This window comes from Tachysurus fulvidraco, chromosome 1 (genome assembly GCF_022655615.1).
Source record: "Tachysurus fulvidraco isolate hzauxx_2018 chromosome 1, HZAU_PFXX_2.0, whole genome shotgun sequence".
NCBI classification, from domain to species: Eukaryota; Metazoa; Chordata; class Actinopteri; order Siluriformes; family Bagridae; genus Tachysurus; species Tachysurus fulvidraco.
Window position 1 is genome coordinate 13,110,276 of NC_062518.1, and position 12,106 is coordinate 13,122,381.

The following is a 12,106-nucleotide window of genomic DNA, read 5'->3' on the forward strand; positions in this document are numbered from 1 at the left end:
AGACCACCAGTAATGATTGTGATGCATGGTTTGAATCCACTGTGGCAAGGGGGCCCAAAAGTGACGGCCTGCATGTAGGGATCCCCAAATGTCTTTGTGGCTATAAGCGTGGAAAGCTCGAGTTATGGGAACAACCGCATCTGAATCACCCCCTGCCCATGAGTCCATGAAAGTGGGTGGTCCTTGCATATCCTGTAGACCTTGTTGCACATCTTTGGTGTGAGATGTCCATAGTTTATATCCACAAAAGAATAACGTACAGTACTGGCGTACGGCGGCCTGCCGTATATGGCGGGAAATAATATACGCATGTGCACGTCCACATCCATATGTCGAGGCCACACAAAAGGAACGACGTACCTCGTTTGTGTGTACCTGCAAAAACGATCCCCTGTCCAGAGAATAATCATTCTGGTGGCATGAATGAACCCACAGTCCTTCAGGGAGGACTAGATCTGTGTGTGCAAGGATAAGTGACACGGGGCGTGTGTCCTCAAGCAACGTGAACCAGGTGTCAGCCGTCGGGGGGGAAGGGTATGTTAGCCATGTGCGATGTGGTGCTACACCCAGGTCGAAGTCCCGCCAGATGAAGTCAGACAGGTCCACCTCGTTGTCCAGTTGGATGCACGTGTAGCAGTAACCGGGAGCGTCGTCGAGGCGACAAGCGACACCCCGTGGGCTTGCCTCTAACCGGGCACAGGGGTCGCTGGACTTGTCTCTGGTCACTCCGCGAGTTCAACATAGCCTGCAACAAAGCCTTACAGACAACACAGGCAATAGACCAGTAGACACAAAATACCAACACCCATTACGTAAGCATATGTACAGAAAAGTTTGTGTGTAGTCAGTCTGGATTCAGTCACAATTAAGGCATTAAGGCCATCACCAGTAATGTGGTGCCTCGTGTACACAACACTTATGAAAGATATACACACATAGGGGATACAGACAAACATGGACACACACTAATATGTTACAGTCCTGTATATGCGCAACTAGTTCCAGTCCGAATCACTATTGTTCTCGCCCAGCAGTGGGAATGAGTCTTAATCCGACATACACTGATCCTCTTGACTTAATACATAGTGGAAACTTCTGGTTAGGCCGCATCTGAACAGTCATATCTGTAGGGATTGGTGCGGCTACCGGCTGATACGCACAGGATCTACTTATGTTGCCCATCCATTTCGGCCCATGTGTTCTGGCTGTTGAACCCAGCAGGCAAAGTGCAGGACATAAATATGTATCATTATATGGAGATTTATCACACTCGTCCAGTCTAGTAGGGAGTTTGATTAGACCGGTCATGGCATATTATACAGGTACTGTTTGCAGCAACCTGGTGAGCGGTTTCTGTCAGCCACTGTCGATAGAGGTTTCCCTCGATGCCGTCAGCTGTGGTATTGTATTGGTTAATACTAGCACTTTAACGTAATCCTGAAGTGCCTCGTACTCCCCCCGCACCCTGGAGCGGCAGGTTTCGCATTTACTATTGCCTGAACCATCACATTTAGCCCAGAAATCAATGCCTGCCTGACGAAACTGGAAGCCAGGACTCCAGGCAGGAACATAGACATAGACTTCATATGTTTCAAGGAATAACGTTTTCTGCAATGAGGATAGATAAACTGAGTCCACGTGGAGACTGTAATACCATAAGGCATGGATTAATTTACAATATCCGCCGTCGTCACCACTGGCAGGTTGGTCATTGACAACAATGCTGGTTGTTGGATCTTGGGTCGCTTCCCCTGGTCGCTTAATTCGAATCTCTAGGGTCAGGGGTTAGTGAGACGATGACTGGTTTTTCGCCCACTGTATCGGGTCTGATACTACTGCCAGAAAGGGACCAGTGTAGTCAAAAGAATACATCATAAAGTACAATGTGTCATTCCATATTTTCCTGTGCTTGCTAGCATGGGCGAATAATCCTAGAGCACACTTTATGTGACTTTCAATAGCTGTCTCAGCTGATGTCCTGTCAACTCCCGCTATTATGGGATAGGAGTTTTTCCCCTGAAAAACTGTTATAGGGCAGCGAGTCATTATGAGTGTCGTTTGATTGTAGGGTATAGGCACGAATTTTAACTGTAAGAATTCCTACTGTGATTGCCAGATTCAGAAGTATGCCTATCACACATGCCATATAAAAGATTTGTACAGTTAGTCTGTCCTTATATTGTTCATGAGTCCCATCGAGTTTATCTAGTGATTTCTCGTCTGTGCTCTCCTTTTGGGGTGCGGCTAGTTGCACCATGATTCACAAACGTTTTGTTACAACTTTAGTTCTCAAACAATATCTAATCTCTAATATCTAAATATCTAATCCCTCGCTGAGCTTGTGTAAACTCTTGGGTTACCCTCAACAATGTCGTCTACAGGGGCTAGGATTGATGTCTTGACATTCCTTGGCAGGTGGATTTGCTGTGTGCGGGCTCTAGCTCTGGCTCGTGTTCCAGCGGCAGGGCCTGTCACTATGTAAGGCCATAGGGATCACTATCATCCTTGCCGTCAGGATACGGGGTCCTGTATTGCTTTGATTTCAACAATGTTTCCCAGTCTTTTTCTTTTCTTTTTTCGGCAGGTGACTGACCTGCCAGCTGTTGTCCTGCCTCAGACATGGAAGGCTGTTCCCCAGTTCTTTGTTCTATGGCGAGTGGCTGTGTTTGGGGACAGTCACTTTGCTTATTGTTCGATATACATTCTCCATGAGGTCGTATTCTATTACTGCATAACCCGCTTTGTTTCCCTCATTGGTATGATAACATGATCCATCCACGAAGAAAATTTGTTGTGCCCCTAGGAGAGGTTGGGACTCTAAATCTGGTCGTGCTTTCAGGAACTTTTCAGATTCCTCTGTACAATTGTGTGGAGTCCCTTCACTCGGCAGCACCATCCTTTCGGCTGGGTTGACTGTGTTGCATCTTTCAATTGTCAATTCTGGTGCTGACAGTATCACATCATACCCTGTTCGCCTTGCATTGGTTATTACGAATGCTTGACTTGTCAATAATGCATGCAGTGCATGTGATGTATACAGGGTCACGGGGTGACCCATTGTGATGGTGGAAGCCTTTTGATATGCAAATGCTGCTGCTGATAGAGCAAGATAACATGGTGGTATGCCCTTCTCAACGTTATCCAATGCTGTGCTGAAGTAGGCAATAGGTTGTTTTCCTACCCCTTGCTGCATTAGTACTGCCGATGCAAAGCCCTGTCTTTCTGACACGTATAGGTGAAATGGTTTGCTGTAATCTGGACTAGCCAGCGCTGAGGCTGAGGCTAGTGTGCACTTCAACATCTCGAAGGCTGCTGATGCTTCTGGTGTCCATGTCAGCTGTGTATTGGATTTAGCCTGATCTGCAGCTTTTATCATGTTTCTAAGTGGTTGTACTTTTAAGGCAAACTCGCATATCCATGGTCTGCTAAATCCTGCCATGCCCAGGAATGACAACATCTGGCGCACGGTTTGAGGTCGTGGTGTATGACGTATAGCTTGTACATGAGCCGGTAATATTCTTCGTGTTGTTCCTTCTAGAACTCGTCCTAAATATTCCACCTTTCTCCTGCAGAATTGTAGCTTCTCTTTACTAACCTTGTGCCCGTTGTTTGCTAGGGCCTTCAGTACTGTTATTGAATCCTGTACACATTGCTCTTTTGATTGGCTACAAATCAGGAGGTCGTCCACGTACTGTTTTTTTGACCCAATAGCCTTGGGGCAGCCTCGTATAAGTATACTGTTGCCCATGATAAGTGAATGCAAACAAGTGCTGAGAATCAGGGTGCAATGGGATACTAAAAAATGCTGAACATAGATCAATTACTTTGTACCATTTCGTTCCCTCTGGAATATTTGATAAAGTGTGTGGATCTGGGACTATTGGGGTCTCAGCCACCACTATCTGATTGACTGGTCTCAAATCGTGGACCAATCTCCATTTATCTGATTTAGGCTTTCTGACCGGAAAAATTGGAGTATTGCACTGACTCCTAGTGGGGATTAAAACCCCTGCTTCTAGTAACCCTTTAATAGTTGGCCCTATCCCTTCTTCCGCTTGTTTGGATAATTGATATTGTCTTTGATAGGGTAGTGGAGCATTGGGTCTGATTTGTATTTTTGCTAATCCTGCTGATTTGACTAGTCCTACATCTGTTGCATGTTTAGTCCACAATTGCTCTGGGACTTTACTTAGTGATTCTTCTACTTCTGTCAGCTCTTCCTCGTCTTCTAATTGTGACATCTGTACCTCCACTTCTACTCTCACCTGTATTTTTGTCTGCTGACTAACCAGCATGGTGGTGGCTACTACCTGTTCTGTCCCCTTATAATCTATCTTTAGGAACGTTTTGTCTTCCGACATACATACCCTAGAATATCTTGTTGTGTTCCATTTCTCTACCCTCCCTGCTTCTCTCATCATAGGCCAAAAGTCTTTTGATTCAAAACCTTGCCCGATCATCAGGGAGATGAGATGTGGGAGACTGCGTCTCCAACATGATACCATTCTTGGATCTGCTCAGGGAGTACAGCATATGTAGCTACTCCTTGCCGATCAAGTATTATTCTGTGCGTGCTGATGTGATATTTTCTTCCTTCTAGTCGTTCTTCCCATAATGATGCATATTCTTCATCTTTTCCCCCTTCAACATATTTCGGGGTACAATGCCATGGTCCTCTAGCCTCACGGCAATCTGGAGGTATGTAGTTTAGCCATGGTTTCCATTCCGAGTATCCTTGCCATATTTTTGATGTATCTTTGTCCTTGACTTCCATCCAATACACTTTATCCAGTTCTGTCATTTCTTCTTCTTGGCTTACTACTAGGTATTGTCGAGCTAACATTTCTGGGAGTGTTATCCACACTCCTGTTGGCCCACAGTGTATTTTGGCTCCTAGTTTGCAGAGCACATCTCTCCCAAGAAGATTAGCTGGAGTGTCTGGGGAATAAAGTAGAGGTGCTTGCACTACTATTCCTTCTATAGTAATCCATTGTGGCTCAGTAAATCGTAGAGTCTGAGTTTTTCCTGAGAAGCCCACTGTTTTTATTGCTCTACATGTGAGGGGAAGCTTTGTGCCTTCTTTTCCAATGCATGTAAATGTTGCTCCTGTGTGAATCAGGAATGGGGCCTGTACTTCATTTCCAATTCCCACCATAATTGTTGGTTCTGTGCAGGGTGCAATGAGGTGGTACACTGCACCAGCTCCCCCTCTGGCTTAACATTCCTCCTGGAGCTGGCCCCATTGGGTTCCCTCCTGGCGGAGCTGGGGCTTGTCCTTGGAATCCTGGGCCCATCCATTGGCCTGCCCAATTTCCAGCTCCTTGTTGTGTTGCTGCGAGTGCATGCTGCATTCCTGACTGCCCTGCTCCTTGTTGAAGCATTGGAGCAGGCATCTGTGCAGGCACCTGTTGTCTTCCTTGGCTTCCCATGACCCCTCCTAGTGCTCCATACTGTAGGTAGGGACAGTCTTGTTTCAGGTGACTTGGGTTATTGCACTTCCAGCAACTTCCTCCTTGGCCTCCTGTTTGCACAGCGCAATCTTTGTCATATCCATCTTCCCTGGAAAAGCATCACAAAAAAGCCTTACGCTTCATGTAATTCCATTATGAAGTCAGAGTATGTGGGATTTCTCCCATTCTCATGATCTGGGGATCTGGGTGTCTCATGCACAGATTTTCATCTGGCCTTTCATACTTAATCTGCTCCTTCATACTTTGCATGAACAGCTTTTCTACATGCAAAGCATGTTGTATGATGAGGCTCAGCTTTCCAGTGTCCCACGTAATGCATAGGTTTTTCACCTTGTCAGATATTTCTGGAATAAGTCCATTCATGAAACTGTTTCTCAAGTGTGCCTCGTACACTGTCACTTCCCCCTCACTCATATCCTCCTGGGGGAATGAGGCCGCTGTGCGCGTTGTGTACTGTATGTCAGTGAGGCGATGCTCCGCTTCCTTCTCCCAACTGTATTGATGGATCCCATTGTACTCGGATCTGTAATGTTCGTTATAAGATGGGGGTTGGAGCTGCTCCTCACATTCACCTGAGGGTGGGGCTGTAGCCTTCTCTTACTCCTGTTCTTTACTCTGTTCTCTCTTTAACCCCTTTAACCCTGTAAAGCCCACCGTTGCAGAATTACAACACCACCTTGTTTATTTGTCCAGTCACCTGGCCATGAACTCACCCTACCATAAAATTCCTCAAACATTTTTCTGTGTTCATTACAATGTCTAGAACACATACAATACATATTTAGTTATTTAGGAAAACTAGAGCTTGTTATGTCCATGCAGTAATTCTACAACTTTGGGCCAAAGTGGTAGTCAAAATAGCCTGTGTGCCTTATGCCTTACATAAAGACACTGCACTTCTTATATCATCACAAATCGAAATTTAAACTGTAAGATGATTCATTGTAATTCATTTCTAAATGTGCTTTTCCGTTAAATTTGTGCTTTATTTTCAATTAGACCATAATTACATAAAAATACATTTTATGTGCTATTTGAAACTCCATCATATAGAGCAGTATCTGAAACCTGTATCTTTGTAGTTTTTTGTTTGTTATTTAAATAAACGATCCTGAGATTCTTTATGAGTGTTGCCCAAGTAGCAGATTTTTGGGGTGATGCCTGTTGCATTGTTCAGGGACAGGTGCAAATGGATATGCTGGATAATATGTAGATCTCTCTTTCAGTTAGTCTATTCTTCCAGTTGCACTGCAATTGTGGATACACAAACACACTGTGTAGCAAGTGCAATGTTCGCCTGTGCTTTTCAGTATAAAAGAGCTGTCTTAGGGCCTATCACTGCAACCAATCACAGACTTCCAACCACACCAAAAGTGACAGAAACAAAAGCTCTCCTAAATATTTTCCTCTCAATACCCATATCAATAAATGCCCATTCCTACATCATATGATTATACACAGTAAGCAATCAACCCTGCAAATGAATGCCTAAATGCTCTGTATATCTGATCAGACAAAGTGGGTACAAATACAGAAATTCTGCTCCCAGCAGAGCCCAACGTTTTATATTACAACATTTTCCTAAAAAACTTACTAAAATGTAAAAAATTAAAAAAAAAAAATTCTCATGCTTTCTCTTTTTACTTCTCCCCAGCATTTTATTCTTACTCTCATCTTCCTACATTTTAACTCATCAAACGTCCCTCCTTCAGGCCACTGCAACTCTCCTTTTATCCGTTCTTGCCATGTACTTTCTATTCCTTTTCAGCATCTTTGTGCTTAATTATTACAATTGCAGCTGGAGTAATTAAGTTCTTTTACCTTTCTCCATCATGCACCTTTGTCTCGCCCTTGTGGCACTGTCACGTGGTTCTGTGACTATTTCAGTTGACCGTTTATTCTTTTTCTGGTAAACGTGGTTGTGCAGGATTCCTTCTAGTATAATTCTCAAGAAAGACAAGGCAGATATCAAGATCAGAGTATAAGTCCAATGAGTATAACTTCGATTAAAATGAAAATTAAAATAATAAAAGTATAAGTCAAAGTAAAATTAAAATTATTAAAAATAATTAAAAAGAATAAGTCAATTAAATTGTTGTTAACTTGTTGGTAATTGTCTCATCTAATGACTCACTTATAACATCATGTAACTCTACACGGTTAGATAATGCTCCAAGTTTTCAGTTTCTTAAACCTCTAACACTCAGAAAAGAGAGAAAGAAAAAAGAAAAAACAACAATCTTATTGGAACCAAAACAATCTCTCTCTGTGTGTGTGATACAAATGTCAGGGTGATTCTAGGCCTTACTGGCACAGAGTTACAGAGGCTAGAATGGAGGGTTTCTTTTACTGAAACAAAAACACTACATTAGGTTTTTATATGTCTTGATTAATGTAATTATAAATCATATTGTATTTATGTCTAGTCCTGTTATGAATTAAAACCAGATTTTATGTATGTATGAGTATGCATATGTGTGGACCCCTGGAAGACTAGCTGATTGCATAGACTTTCAGCTAATGGGATCCATATAAATAAACAAAAACAACAAAATAATAAAATAAAACAAAGACAAAAAATAAAATAAATAAAATAAAAATAAAATAACCTACACCTGGTTTAACACTACGGAAAAAACTTGTGTGTGTGTTCAGCTTGGGAATTAAGTCATAACAGTCATGCTTTCACAGTGCTCTAGCTGGCACAGCTGGCCCCTTGCCAGATGGCCCTTATCGCTCCTCGTTGGAATCGTCTCCTTATTGGCTAAAGAGATATCAGGGTCTCGCTACTTGTTACTGGCTGGCCCAACTGCCAAACAAACGGCGGGTGTTCTGGATATTGGCTTCTAAGCTGTTGTAGCGATTTTGGCTTGCGAAGCAAGGTAAATATTTATAAGTAACTATAACGTGTTATAGTGACTTCTAAATATTTTAACCTAAGTTGAAATTAACGGTACTGGAATTAAGGTTACGCTTATTTGGTCTGTTCGTCCGGCGAACAGGCCGCGTACCTTTATTAATTCTATGAAGGCGGTATCTTCCCGGCCAAGAAAGATTCGCTTTCCTTTTACTGTATACCGTAATTTAAATTAAATTAACTCAATAGAGCATGTAGTTCAGACCCGATGTTGCAGGTACCTTAATTTGTGAGCGAGACTCAGAGACAAATCACCTGTGACTCAAAATTATGACATTTAATGAATGAGACAAACACAACATAAAACTAACTACACAAACAAACAAAAGAAATAGGGAAAACGAAAATGAAAAATAAAATAAAACAAAAGAAATTAAAATTGGGGAAAGGGAGGAAGAGACTGGAAAGAAGAAACTAGAGAAAGGAAGGAAAGGAAATGGCAAGCTTAGACTCAAAAATTAATCACACCCTAACTGGGAAATCATCACAGAAACTTAAATTCACCTTAAGATTCAATGAAAGATTCCTACTTAAAATTATGCATCTAAATTGGTTGGTAAAGGAAACGGTTACTTGCATTGGCTTACTGCACAAGAGTCCGGATGCAACAGAGAAATCTCCGACAAGTCAGTTAGGGTGGGGTCAGACGTTCTTCCAAGTTCTCCTGAAGATCAGAGCAGTTGTCGTTCTTGGAAGTGAAGCTTGCTGGAACTTCTTTGAAGGAAGATGGAGTCGTCTCCAAGCTGTTCCGGAAGTCTGACCACGGATTAATGGTGTTTGTGACAATTTAAAGGTCACGAACTCCACCCATCTTTGGGAAGATGACCAATACTTCGGTCAGGATTTTGAAGGGAAAAACTCCCTTTGTTTCAGGTGTCTGTGGGCGTGGTTTAGCTATCAAACTTTTAGATTACTTTAAAGTTTGATCCAGGGTGTATTAAGATGGTATGGCGCCTTCGTGCTCAAATAAAATACACCAGTGCTTGAAAAATGAGTAACCGATAATTTTGTGGTCATTTGGATACTAAACATGAAGGGTAATGACGGTATGAAGGCAGCGGTACATTACATACATAGATCATTAATCAAGGCAAAGATAAAGGCAAAGAAACAAAAATGAAACATGAACAAGATGCACTTTCATTAGGGAAGTAAAAAGAAAACAATAGCTTCGTATACATTCTGACATCAGACCTTAAAGGGTCATACGGCATTAGAACAGGTGTACATTAACATGCAATGATCAGTAAGATATGATGATAGAGTATGACGGATTTTAAAATACAATGTTGTTTTCTGACACATGAATAAAATACACCCTTGTCAGGAAATTAAGGAGCAAATAATTTTAAGTCAGGCAAGCCTTAAAAGAAGAAACACATTACAAAAAGGGTTATAAGAATGAGAACCTTAGAGTACCTTATCTTGGGTTTTATTAGTAAACGGAATGTCTCATTGTGTTGTGTGTGTGTGTGTGTGTGTGTGTGTGTGTGTGTGTGTGTGTGTGTGTGTGTTCTGTTTGCTGGCCCCAATGAGCCGCATGGGGTTATCTGGTCTTTGTGGAGACTCCAGACATTCGGGAGCCAGGTGTGGGTGTAAAACTGGGTTGCTCATCGGTTAATTGAGGAGTAGATGTTGAAATTTAGGGTGCCTGGGACATGAAATCTAAAATGACTGGTACACGACACTACACTGTCTATCTCTGCTCTACGGGGTACCTATTGGCTCATGTGAGGCTGGACTACAAATATGACACCGAATTTGTAGTTCATCAACTGGGAAGTGAGAGCCGGAAAAAAAATGGACGGGAGTAAACTCCGTGTACAGTCTTCGGTCAGAAAAATAACTATTATAAGGCGAGCACAGCAATTTGGATTAAAAGGCTTAGATACTTCTTGGACCCTTGGGGATTTATGAAAAAAAAAATTGAAAACCATGAAGCGAGGTGAATCAGATGAATCAGGTGAATCTTATTTTCACTCAGTGTGTCTCATACAGTACAGTTCTCTGTTATAATTGAATGCTTGTGTGACTTAAATGGATGTTATGTTATGCTTGTGTGACTTAAAGCTTTTTCCGTTGCAACTCATTTTATATGTTTTTATCAGACATCAAACTGAATCGTCATTCAGTTTGACAATACACAAATACACATGTGCACATAAACAATTCATACACATTACACACTGTACACGTATAATTTATTTGTATATTATTGGCGTACACTTATGAATTTTATATACTTATGGTGTACACTTATAAATATGTGTACTTATCGCCATATATTTATGACTGTGTACTTATCGCCGTATACTTATGATGATAATGTGCACGTATATGAATACACATAAATACATAAAAAAACCATCCCGGGAGCCCCCCAGCCCTAACAAGCAGACCTGCCTCGCCTGACAGCGGTATCTAGGGCCAACGCGTTTTCTCCACCTGCCCGTTCAGTCCTGGCTGTGAGTATTATAGCACCCACACACCGGCGGTACGCCACAGGAATTTTCTCCACCTGCCCGTTCAGTCCCGGCTGTGAGTTATATAGTACCCACACCGGCGGTATACACCAGAATTCACTCATGACATTTTTTTCTGTCACACACACACACATACACCCCCCCTCACTCTGTCTCTCGCTCTCTCTCTCTTTCTCCGTGTGTGTCTCTCACAACAGAATTCACTCATGAGATTTTCTTTCACACACACACACAGTCACAAATCAAAACAACTTTATCTATTTCCCCTTTGCTCCCTCTCATCCAGTTCTTTTATTTCACCCTTAGGAGTTCTTGACTTCAAGGGCAGCTGTCCGCCTCCGAGGGCCACCCCTCCCTTTTCAGGTCACAGATTCATTATACACAGACTTTTGAATATAACAGGCGTCTGCTTACCTTAATATTATGGCCGGCCTCTGTAACCCTTCAGAGAGAGTGGTCCTGGTCCCGGACGCAGATCACGCTAGCCCCTTTGAAGTCCCATCTGGGGTGCCATTAAATATGTCGTAACTCAGAGCCGGTCTCCAAGTCGACACATCGCAGGGTGATCTCCACACTTAGACTTTTTGGTTACTAAAGACTGTTTTAGTTAGACTTAACTGTTAAATCTATAATTACTACAAAAATACTGAGAAAACTCCTCAGACCTGGATGAGAATGAGCAAACTTCTTTATTGTGGTCAATCAGCCAACAAATTATAAGAGAAATTGGCAAATTAAAAGTAACAAAGTTGCCAAATTAAAAGTAATAAATGAAAACCCCCAAACAGAGCATGTCATGCAAAATCAATCAAGAAAAACAAGAACTCTCTCGACGTCCTTGCAAAAATAAAAACACCCACCTTGACCCGCGGACACGGACACGCGCCCACGCACGCGCCTGCACATGCGCCCCCACGCACCCACGTGCACACACACCTTCGCCCCAGATATCTTCTCAATATATACCCTGGCGCTCCTAGGAGCCCAGGTGCCATATCACCTTATTTACCGGAATCACCTCCTATGTTTTCTAAACACACTGACCTAATTTTCCATTATTTCTCATTACCTTTCACCCATATGCCCATTTATGGTTTTCCTTCCCTTATTTTTCATGACCTCAGAATAAACACCTGGGCCTTCTTCAGTCTGCACAACAAGTTTATGTGCACCACATGCCCATTTATGGATTTTCCTCCCCTTATTTTTCAGGGCCTAGGTCTGTGAACCAATGT

The 12,106-nt window shown here is 42.4% G+C and overlaps 1 long non-coding RNA gene across 1 annotated transcript; it reads right to left on the bottom strand.

The window, feature by feature from the left end:
• Nucleotides 1–701: 701 nt before the first annotated feature.
• Nucleotides 702–11,430, bottom strand: LOC125146006. The gene is made up of 3 exons (XR_007144509.1): nt 11,286–11,430; nt 7,293–7,417; nt 702–757 (listed from the first exon to the last, which is right to left on the bottom strand). It is a non-coding gene; the product is annotated as an uncharacterized LOC125146006 (long non-coding RNA).
• Nucleotides 11,431–12,106: the final 676 nt, after the last annotated feature.